The sequence below is a fragment of the Peromyscus californicus genome, unplaced genomic scaffold (assembly GCF_007827085.1).
Source record: "Peromyscus californicus insignis strain IS unplaced genomic scaffold, ASM782708v3 Scaffold_4__1_contigs__length_199733344, whole genome shotgun sequence".
NCBI lineage: Eukaryota > Metazoa > Chordata > Mammalia > Rodentia > Cricetidae > Peromyscus > Peromyscus californicus.
Window position 1 is genome coordinate 8,112,767 of NW_026294562.1, and position 11,907 is coordinate 8,124,673.

The window sequence follows — 11,907 nt, forward strand, 5'->3', positions numbered from 1 at the left end:
TGGAATACAAGAAGACCCCATCTCAAATAATAATAATAATAATAATAATAATAATAATAATATTTATAAATTATCTGGCTCATGAAGAAAAGCTTAATCAATGAAAACATCACCTCCAACACAGTCCTTACCACCAGCACCACCAGCACCAGCACCAGCACCAGCACCACCAGCTGAAAGGTTTACAACAAGCCCCCACGGTCGGGCGTGTTCGCATATGCCCAACAGACACTTCCACCTAGCCAGTTCCAGGTCAGGATAGCCATTTCCGGGTCAGGGCATCTCGCGTGACCAAGTTCCGTGACGTTCCATTGGCTACGTAGGCGCGCAACGTGGCCATGTGATCTACGCGCTTGCGTGTAATAGTGACACTGATCTGTCCATGCCCAGCCTTTAAAATCCGGCGCAATGTTCCCGGTTCTTTCTTCTTCTTCTTCCTCCTTCTTCTCCACACACATGTTTCCTGCAGGCCTGTTCACTCTCTGTCCCTTTACCTTTAATAAAACTCTTGTTAGCGGATTCTGTCGTGTTTCGTGGCATTTCCTTGCAGGGTAAGAACACAACGCAGCCGAAAAACTAACACCAGCAGCACCAGCACCACCAGCAGGACCACCATCGTGGCACAAGCACAGCTGTTTTAGACCCTTTTGTCTGGGGAATAACAACCAAGTTCTGATAAGCAGGCATGGGATAAAAACAGTAGGCATCTCCAAATCCTAGTGGTCCTGGGCATCTTGAGGTCCATCTCAGGGTCTTTGGTGGTCCATTTCAGGGTCTTTGGTGGTCCATCTCAGGGTCTTTGGTAGTCCATTTCAGGGTCTTTGGTGGTCCATCTCAGGGTCTTTGGTAGTCCATCTCAGGGTCTTTGGTGGCCACTCTCACGCTGCTTCCTGGCCATGATTCGGTGAGCAGCCTTGTGTTCCTCATCACCATGCTCTGCCTCACCACAGTTCAGAACCCTGGAGCCCATGAGAAGGAATCTGTGAAGCCAAGAGCCCAAGCCGATCCTTTGGAGCTGGGCTTCAGCTCGGTGGGCAGAGCACTTGCTTAGCATGCCTGAAGCCCTGTGTTTGACTCCCAGCACCATGTAAACCATACCTGTAATCCTAGTACTGAGGTGGCTGCCATAGGAGGATCAGACAGTCAGGTCATCCTTGACACACAGAGAGTTTGTCATCAGCCTGGGCCACAAGTGAATGTGTCTTTTTTTTTTTTTTTTTTTTTTTTGGTTTTTCGAGACAGGGTTTCTCTGTGTAGCTTTGCGCCTTTCCTGGAGCTCACTTGGTAGCCCAGGCTGGCCTTGAACTCACAGAGATCTGCCTGGCTCTGCCTCCCAAGTGCTGGGATTAAAGGCGTGCGCCACCAACGCCCGGCCCATGAATGTGTCTTAAAAACACAAAAACAAAGCAAAGATTACCGAATCAACTCAGTGGTTAAAAGCATTTGTTGCTCTTGCAGAGGCCTGGGTCCAATTCCCAGCATCAATGTGGTGGATCACAACTGTCTGCAATTCTAGTTTCAGACAGAGGGCATTGGATCCACCACAGGTACCAGGCACACTCCTGGCGCATAATACAAATAAAATAAAAATTAAAAACAAATCTTACCCCCTTTAAACAAACAAAAACAAAGAAGTAGGCTAGGGATGCAACTCAGTTGATAGATTGTACAACATGCACAAAGCCCTGTGCGTGAATCTTGCATCCTGTAGACCAGGCATGATGGTGCACACCTGTTATGCCAGCATTTGAGGAGTGGAGGCAGGAAGATCAGAAGTTCAAGGTCATGTTAGGTTACACATTGAGTTTGTGGCCAGCCTTCAATGTATGAAGACCTGTCTCCAAAACAAATACATTTTAAAATGTCGGAGTGATTCACCTGGATGACCATCACGGGTTTTCTGTATGGCAAAAATGGTGCCCATCCAGCTAACTTTCATCTTCCTGGCTCTGTCTTCCTTGGTCTTAATAGGCAGCTGTTCTTCAGGCACGATCAGGGTGGGGCAGGCTTTCCACTCCATTCCCACAGCACCCGGAACTCTGCAGGTACCCCTGTCTGGTCATTGCCACTTGCTGGCTGCACCCCTCTGAGGCTGTGGAGCCACGTGTCTTTTCTTCCCTCGCGTTCCTGGGTAAGGCACAGCACTTAACAGCACATCGGGTGCCAGCAAATGCCGCTTTGCTCCAAACCTGAATGACTACTGCCTGTTCCTCCCCAGCCATTTTCATCAGCTACCTACCAAAGGGAAGGGAGGTCGGACCAAGGTTAGTAATGATGAAAAATACCACGAATCATATATGGAAACTTAATCATATATGCCTACGAGTATTGCGGTCAGCCAAGTCACTTAAATTTCCTTTGGTGTCATTAGGAAAAAGAAGTTATTAACATCCGTCAAACTGAGGGTCAGGCATGGTGAGTCAAGCCTGTAACCCCAGCATGTGGGAGGTGAAGGCAGAAGAATCAGGAGTTCAAGGTCATCCTTGTCTACCTGGGGAGTTCAAAGCCAGCCTGGGACCCGGTCTCAAAACAAACAAACAAACAAAACTATCGTATTAGTTCGTTTTGATAATTAAATAAAACAAAATTAGTCAAATGTTTATTTAAGCCAGGCGGTGGTGGTGCACGCCTTTAATCCCAGCACTTGGGAGGCAGAGGCAGGCGGATCTCTGTGAGTTCAAGGCCAGCCTGGGTTACAGAGCGAGATCCAGGAAAGGTGCAAAGCTACACAGAGAAACCCTGTCTCAAAAAACCAAAAAAAAAAATGTTTATTTAGAATACTGCCCACTATGACTATATGTATAAATGGTAGACATTTCGTTGTTCAGAATAATAGGAAGTGGAAAACTAAGAATGAAATTTCTTGGATTATGATTAATAATGCTACAGCATATCGAACTATTTCAATGTAGCTAAATGCTATCTCAGTTTCTTAATAACTTCAAACATTTCAATGAATCAAATCTCTCATTTGTCTGTCATTCAAGTGACAATCAGAACTGTCCATGGCTTTGAGAATCCAGGCAGCCAGTATGGGAGGGATAGCCTGGGAATACTTCCAGGGGTGTGGACACCTGACCTGAATTTGGGTCTCAGCACCCATGTCTGGCTGCTCACAATCAGCTGTAACCCCAGCTTCAGGACTGACCTCCAACATCTTCTGACCTCCAGAGACACTACACAAACATGCACAAACCTCCACACACACAAATACATAATCAAAAGATAAAAATAAATCTAAGAATGAGGAGGGGAGGAGGGGGAGGGGGAGAGGAGACAAGTAAATAAAAGAGACAAATCCAATAGCTCCTGGTTAGGAAGGGCTCAGTGCCAATGACATCAAGAATGGGGTCAGGGTGGGGGGCAGGAAGGAGCACCCTTTGATCCTCCCTAGGGCTCCAGAGGCATTTGCTCAAAATTAGCTCTTGCTTCCCACCCCACGTGCCTAAACACCACCCCAACACCACCAGCCTCAGCCTACGCTGACTGAATCCCAGCAAGATGGGCTTCCGACTCTGTCTCCCAGGGCTGAGAAAGAACAGGTCTCCCTGTGGTGACTTCGGTGACTTTCCAGTGTCACAGAACAGGTCAGCCCCAGGAAGACTCCTGCTGTTGGTTTTGTCCCTTTCTGGCTCCAGAAATAGCGTGCATTCCCCGCCTCTGTGTGTTCTGCCCGCTCCCTCTGAGAACACACAGACAGAAATGGATTAAGGGAGCACTCTGATGAATGTAAACACTCATGAGTCCATTTGTTTTCAAGGTCCAGTGGCCTCCTCTGCACCTGTTGGCTTAGTATCAACTTCCTCCTCTTCATTCAGGCTGCAGGAGACAGCCAATCTTAGTTTGAATTACATTCAACAACACGTGAGAAGCCCGGTAAGCCGCTTTACTTCATGCTCCCATTTTGGAGAGGGGAGGATGGAGTCTCAAAGATGTTTGTGCAGTTGGAGAAAATGGTACAGCTGGGCTAGGGTTGAGAACGAGGGCCCTGGTCCTCCCAGAGCCTGGCTTTTGCTGTTACCAGAATACGGACGGTGGGTCTGCAAGTTCAGACTTTGAGGTACCACCGCTGCTCCAAGTGCTTAGGAAACACACAGATACCAGGAAACACACAGATGCCGGGAAACTAATCTGTGCTTGAAAACACAATAAATCTCTCCACAGCTATTTCAAATGAGCCTGAAACTAACATTTTTAAGCATATAAAGAAATCTAAGCTAGGCGGTGGTGGCACATGCCTTTAATCTCAGCACTTAGGAGGCAGAGGCAGGCAAATCTCTGTGAGTTCAAGGCCAGCCTGGTCTACAAAGAGAGTTCCAAGACAGCCAGGGCTGTTACACAGAGAAACACTGTCTTGAAAAAAGAAAACAAAACAAAAAACAAACAAACAAAATCTAGCCCTGGGCTGGAGAGATGGCTCAGCAGTTAATAGCATTGGCTGCTCCTCCAGAGGACCCTGGGTCAATTCTCAGTATACACATGGTGGCTCACAACCGTCTATATCTACAGTTCCAGGGAATACAACACCTTCTTCTAGCCTCCAAGGACAGGTGGTACACAGACAAACATGTAGGCAAATACTTACACACATATAAAAATAAATAAAATCTCAAAAAAAGAGAAATCTAATCCTAATAAAGAAAGTCAACAAAATCAAACTACAGGAAAAATTATTTACTATAAATAAAATAATGTTATCTGACAAAATTATTCAATAGCATGTTTAGGCTGCTCATGAATGTATACATGCATGTATGTATGCATCTCCAAAGATTAACAAAAAATATAGATGTGAGAAATGAAAAGAACTAATTAATAATGTTGGCAAAATGATAAAAAAAAACTCAAAATTTTATTTTTGGCCAAGAGAACAACAGAGACTAGAATTAGCCTCTTGCTGGAGACAGTCACAAGAAAAACAGAATCAGGCCGGGCGGTGGTGGCACACGCCTTTAATCCCAGCACTCGGGAGGCAGAGGCAGGCGGATCTCTGTGAGTTCGAGGCCAGCCTGGGCTACCAAGTGAGTTCCAGGAAAAGGTGCAAAACTACACAGAGAAACCCTGTCTCGAAAAACCAAAAAAAAAAAAAAAAAGAAAGAAAGAAAAACAGAACAGAAATGAAACAATGGGGTTCAAGACATTTGACACAAGAAACCAAAGAAACAGTCCTTGAAACGGGATGCACCCCATGAGCCCCATCACGGCTACACCTCACTGCCCTAAGGACTCTTCTACACCAGTAGCCAAGGAGTGTGTTCTAATTACTTTGTTGTAATACATCATGCCCCAAGCAACTTGGATAAGTAAGAGTTATTTTAGCTTACTCTTCCAGGTCACAGTTCATTATTGAGGGAAGTCAGGGCAGAAACTCAAGCAGGGGCAGAGGCAGGAACCATGGAATAAGGCTGCTCACTGGCTCGCTCTCAGCTACCTTTGCTCAGCTACCCTTTTGATACAACCCAGACCCACTTGCCCAGGGGTGATACCACCCACAGTGGGCCGGACCTCCTACATCCATTAGCAATCAGTGTCCCACAGACATTGCCACTTACCAACTAATCAAGACAAGCTCTCAGATAACTCTGGGCTGTGTCAAGTTGACAGGAGATGTGTCAAGTTAACTAGGAGATGGGGGAGTTGGAGTGGAGCCTCGTAGAGTCCCTGAGTTGGGGACACAGAGCTGACAATCTGAAAAGCTAGAGGTCATGGGACCGAGTGCCAGAGACAGAAGTGCACAGATGGAGAAACTCAAGGATCATAGATGGTCCCTCAAGTACTCAGCAGAGCGCTGATCTACGAGTTGGAGAGAGGAGGCTACCTGAGGGCAGATCTATCTGACAGGACTACAGAGAACGGTGTCTGGCCTCCATACAGGACTGTCAGAAGCCTGGTCCCACTAGGCAGACTGGGAAAACTGACCCACAGGGCACTGGGCGGAGTGCTCAGGAAGAAAGTTCCTGACTTACCAGTGAGGAGTAATCAGCCTGAGTAACACCCTGGATCGCAGAAGAAATAAAAAACCAAGAATCAGGATGATTCCAAGGAACAAGATGTGTAGGGCTACAGAGAGATCCAGCAGGCAACAGATAAAGTTCACAGTGTCTGACATCCACTTAATGATTTCTAGGCATGTAGAGAGAACACACAACCCACAAAGAGCGGTCACAACCAAGTGAACCACGGGAGAAGTGACACATAGGTCAGGATTAGCAGAGACAGGAAATGATGGTCGGAACTCCAGTCTAGCTGCTCAAAAAACTAAGCAGAGATGCAAAAAGGCATCCAGAGGCTCAAAGAGAACTTGGAGAGATACTACAGTGATCAAGACATAAGAAACGCCATTGGACACTGTAGGAGAGAAGATTAGTGGACTTGAAGGCGGAGCAGCAGTAGAAACTGAAATGAAACCCAGAAAGAAAAGAGAACGGGAAGGTTGGGAGATAGCTCAGTTGGGGGAGAGCTTGTCCAGCACTACATACACTGACCAAAGTGGCACATGTCTCTGATCTCAGCACTTGAGAAGTGGAGGCAGGAGGGGCTGTAGTTCAAGGCCGTCCTGGAATTCACGAGACCTTGTCAAAAAAGAAAAAAAGAGAGAAAAAGAAAGAAAGGAAGGAAGGAAGGAAGGAAGGAAGGAAGGAAGGAAGGAAGGAGAAAAGAACAATGGAATTAGAAAAATGCAGTGATCCCAGCTCTCAGAAAAGGAGGAAATTCAGCTGCTGTCTTAAGTACTGAAAGAAAGGCCCTGCCACCTCATAGTCCTACCTCCAGTAAGAAGGCCTTCCAAAAACAAAGTGCAGGCTGGCCATACGGCTCAGTATAGTGTTTGCTTAGCATGTACAAGAATCTGGGCTCTGGCCCCCTCACACCATAAAAATAAAGGGGAGTGATGGGGAGGGAGAGGAGGGAAAGGGGAAGGGAAAAGTCACTTTAGACATGTGCAGTTGAAATAAATCACCAGACCCACACTCTAGGAGATACTAAAGCAAGTTTTCATAAGATTTCCCGGCCAACGAGCAGCACAGGTAAGATTTAAAAACAGCTTTGCCCCAGCAAGCACTCAGCAAACGTCAGCCACCAGAACAAGGGATGCTCAAGACAGGCACCGCGAGCTTCATTTATACAAGAAGAAGTGAAGACTGCAGAGGAGAGGGAACTTAGCCCAGCCACACAAACCCAAAGGCCAAGACTATCTGGACTTGGAGATTGCGATTTTTCTTTATCTGCTAAGATCTCGAGGGCAGGAGCAGAAAGGTGGCCACAGGGTCAGCCTGCCCCTGGCAAGCACAAGCAACCAGACATGTCTGCACAGCGGTGAAGAGGCTCCATCTTTGACCCACGTGTCTGGCTCCTCACACTAAGGGACCCAGTGAAGGAAATGGAAATTCTAACATTAAGGCTAGCACCCTTAGGGGCTGGGTGTGTTCAGGGAGTCCAGACTCTGCAAGCTGGCACCATGAAGGAACTTATAAAGGGTTCCTTGCACCTCACCAAGAGTAGATTCTCAATTCTAGGTCCACCTCTCCAACACCCATGAGAGAAGAGGAACCTCAATAGTCCTCTGTGTTCCAAGAGGTAGTACTTCCTGTATTCCAGAACTCACTGACAGATACCTGATCCCTTTGATGACCCCAATAAAATGTTCTAATGGCAATATGATTGACCTTATTAATTAAGAAGTCCAGCGTGGAAGCAGAAGTGGCCCTGCACACCTCAGGAACATGATCGGGGCTAACCTACATGGCCTCTAGACTCTGTCATGCTTAGCGAGGCCCCTCCACTGCCCTGGCCACCTTCTGAGGTCTGCTTATATGACAGTGACAGCTCCTATCTACAGCAGCCTAGCTATGCAGAGGACGCAATGGAGGACCAATGCATGAGGATGCAATGAAGGACCAAGGCATGAGGATGCAATGGAGGACCGAGAGGGTACCTGAAGCCTCAGGAGTATTGAAGCCTAGAGAGACCCCCCCACATACATACAATAAAGTTTAATTTATAGATTAGGTGTAATAATAGATATGATAATAATAGAATTATAATCAAGTGTTATAGTAAAGGTGAAGCTGGTTCTTCTGAGAGCATGCAGATGTCCTGTGAGGATGCAGGATGGATGACACAAGTCTACATGAGACGAAGTAGCCTCAGTCTTTCTGACGTCATCAGTTGGGTCTCATTTCCTGTTCTTGTCTTCCAGCCACAAAGTTAATACCTTTCCCACTCTAATTAAATCCTTATCACACGCTGTGGAGGTAGCAATCACAGGTTGAGGTGTGAGCGCTAAGCCAGCACAAATGCCCTCTTCCTTCTTCACAGTTCCCTGGATAGAAGAATCATACCATAGATCTTAACAACCTCAGAAGACATTTTCTTTCTTTCTTGAGAATTTTCACCTTTCAACTTAAAGGAAGCACTTTTAGGCATCCCTCAGGCGTATCCAAATTGGCATCATTACTCTTACGTTTTTTAGAGCTCGTAGTATTAAGCAAAATAAGAGTGACCTGGGCACCAGCACTATGACACCCAACAGCCCCTCTGATAACCAAAACCAGGTGATCAAAAGGTGGGTAGCGTGTACCTCATGAACACTCTGCACACAGGGAAAATCTGCATGAGATGGGAGAATGAAATCAGTGTAACATTCGTGTTTCTCAGAACAGTATGTAATTTCAAACGTATTTGTTGTTTCTGGAATTTTCAATTTGATATTTTCAGATCACAATTACTCGCACGCATCCAAAAACTCGGACAGTGAAACAACAGATGAGGGAGGGGCAATGTATTTTAAGTGTTTATTGGCTGCACTGATAGTGGGGGATGGTAACACATGACTTCTGTTTGTATCCTCTGAAGACTCCCAGTGGGGGTTGGCTTTTGCAAAGTACCTGTTGAAAGCTGCCATCCATTTTTAAAACTGAAATAGTGTGGTCTGTATTTTCCCAGTCTGACTGACAGCTTAGTTTGTGTTACTCATCTTGTAAGTGGATTTGAGTTCCTTGTGTTGCTTATGATTTATTTGTACCTTTTTTTTTTTTTTTTTTAAGACAAGGTTTCTCTGTGTAGCCCTGGCTATCCTGGAACTTGCTCTGTAAACCAGGCTGGTCTTGAACTCAAAGATCCATCTGCCTCTGCCTCCCAAGGGCTGGGATCAAAGGCGTGCACCACCATGCTGGGCTGTGTCTGTTTTTCCTAAGAACGGTCTTCATCATTTGCTCATTTTTAAATTGGCTATTAGCCTTTCTCTAAAAAAAGAATTTCATGACATTTAGTTTTTTTGGTGCATATATATGTGGGTAAGCATGGAGTGAGAGTGGAGGTCACAGGACAACTTGTACAAGCTGGCTCTCTCCTTCCACCTGGGAATAGAACTCAGGTCATCAGATTTGACAGCAAGTGCCTCTAGCCATCTTGCCAGCCCCTTAGTCTTTTTCTTTTGAGTAAGAACTCTTTGTATATTATGGAGCTTAGCCTTATGCCTAATATTGACACATCTTCATGCCTTTTATCTTTGCTGATTGTATACTTTTGAGGCCACAAAGGGTTAGAGTTTTTTGTTTTGTCTTTCAAGACAAGGCTTCTCTATGTAGCCCTGGCTGGCCTGAAATTCAATCCGTAGACCAGGCTGGCCTCAAGTTCAGAGATCTGCTGCCTCTGCCTCCCAAGTGCTGGTATTAAAGGCGTGTGCCATCACCTATTTTGTTTATTTGTTTTATTAATTTGTTGCATTTATTAATCTTTTATGATACATACTTGTTTTAAGTCCAATTTCCCTATCAGATGCCAAAGGGAGATGATAACAGGCAAGGTTCAGCCTCGCCGCCTGCCAGCAGAGGGCCTGAGCGGAGGGGGAGTAGGGAAGGACTCAGGTTCCCTCCTGGTTGCTCACTAGCTGCAGGTCTCTGGGGAGGAAATTCGCTCCCCCTTGGCTTTGCCAGTTCCTTTACCCACACTATTAGTCAGGGTCCTCTAGAGGAACAGAACCAAGAGAAGGAATATTTGTGTAGGGGGATTTACTACAGTGGCCCACACACTGGTCTGGGTGGTCCTACAGTGGCTACCTCACCCTGGAGAGGCTGAGAACCTGGTAGCTGAAGACCAGATGCCTCCACAGTCCCAATCTGGTCCAGAAGGCCCGGAGGGTTCCTGGAGAGCTGCTGGTCTTCAGTGCACTCTGGAATCTGGAAGCTGGGTCCTAATACCAGTGAGGGAACGCAGCAGAGGGAGAGCAGCACATGAAGAGCTCGCTTCCGAGTGAAGGCGAGCTGGCAGAGACTGCTTTCCTCTCCTTTATCTGGGCCGCCACTGGGAAAAGCTGCCCATCGCTAAGTGGATCTTCGAACATCAAACAATCTGACCAAGAAAACTCCTCACAGGAGTACCCAGCCATGTGTCTTCTAGCTAGTTCCAGATCCACACAAGCAGTCATGCTTAACCATCATACCCACAAACATGGGGGTCGTAGGGCCCCCTTAAGGAGCTTCATGTCAGAATTAAATGAAGTAGTACATGAAGAGCACTCTAACATGCCACACATCACATGTGTAACAGATTACAAGCCCTCCATACAAAACTCCTCCAGCCCCTTTTGTGTACAGGTGGGTCTGTGTGTGTGTGCGTGTGTGTGTGTAACAGGTGTAAATGAGTGTGTGTTTGTGAGTGGGAGGAGAGGGCCAGGCTGTGGGAGACAGGGCACAGTTGGCTCAATTACTCATGGCCTCAAAATAAAAAAGCCGCTTGAAGTATTTACAGGCCCCAGGATGATTGTAAATCCCACAGCCCTGGCTCCTGGCCAGAATACTCTTTGCTCACCCTCCCCCATCTCCACTGGTGGCCAGCCTGGCTGCCTCCTGCTTTCCTCCGGATAGCCTGAACATGAACATCCAGAGGAGCAGACACCAGGGTGGTCCAAAGGGAGACTTGGACTTTTGTGGTCTGCTGGGCTTTCTGGAGACCCCTGTCTGGACTGCTTGCCCGCTCTGGCGATCTCTTAGGTAAGAAGACTGACGCAGAACCAATGGGCTGCTGCCTTGCCTGTTGGCTTAGCTGGGTGTGCAGATCCCAAGTACCCATCACACCAGCTGACATAACAAGTGAGGCTTTATGCTTCTAAGAAAGGAGCGGGATTCCTTCCTGTATGCCCCTTCCTATCCCTGGTCTCTGGAAAAGCTGAGAATTTAAAGGTCTCTTGCCGTGAATTAATTTCTAAATAGATAACCATGTGCCAAACGAGCTTCCTGGAGCTGCTTTTCTGTCATCTTGCTAAAGAAAAACAACCAGGAATTGTCTCTCAGTATCCCGAGTTGCCTAGAAGCATATCTCCCATCCCAGGAAGCTGGTGCTGGGAACAGGCTCATGGGCAGCAGGTCCAACCTCCTTATTTTTGGCATTAAAAAAGGACGTGATGTGCCTAAGGTCACCACAGTAAGAAGAGGTACAGGATGATGTCTGAGACATAGAACTAAGGAATATTTTCACTGTCTCCTCTGGGTTCCCAGCACAGCTAACAGAAATCCTTGTTCAAGTGATGGTTGGCTGTACTGGAACTCAGGCTTCCTGATGGCCAGTTCAGGACTCTTCCTACTCCCCCAAGATGCCATTGGGAAGGTTCTAAAAGCAGAAAAACTTTGTAAGATTCATTTTGGAGCCAGGCATGGCACACGGCTGTAATCTGGCACTCTGGGACCCAGGAAGAGGGTCTCAGATTTTTTTTTTTTTTTTCAAAGATTTATTTTATTTATTATGTATACAGTGTTCTGCCTGCATGTATCCCTTCAGGCCAGAAGAGGGAGCCAGATCTCACTACAGATGGTTGTGAGCCACCATGTGGTTGCTGGGAATTGAACTCAGGACCTCTGGAAGAGCAGCCAGTGCTCTTAACCTCTGAGCCATCTCTCCAGCCCAGAGGGT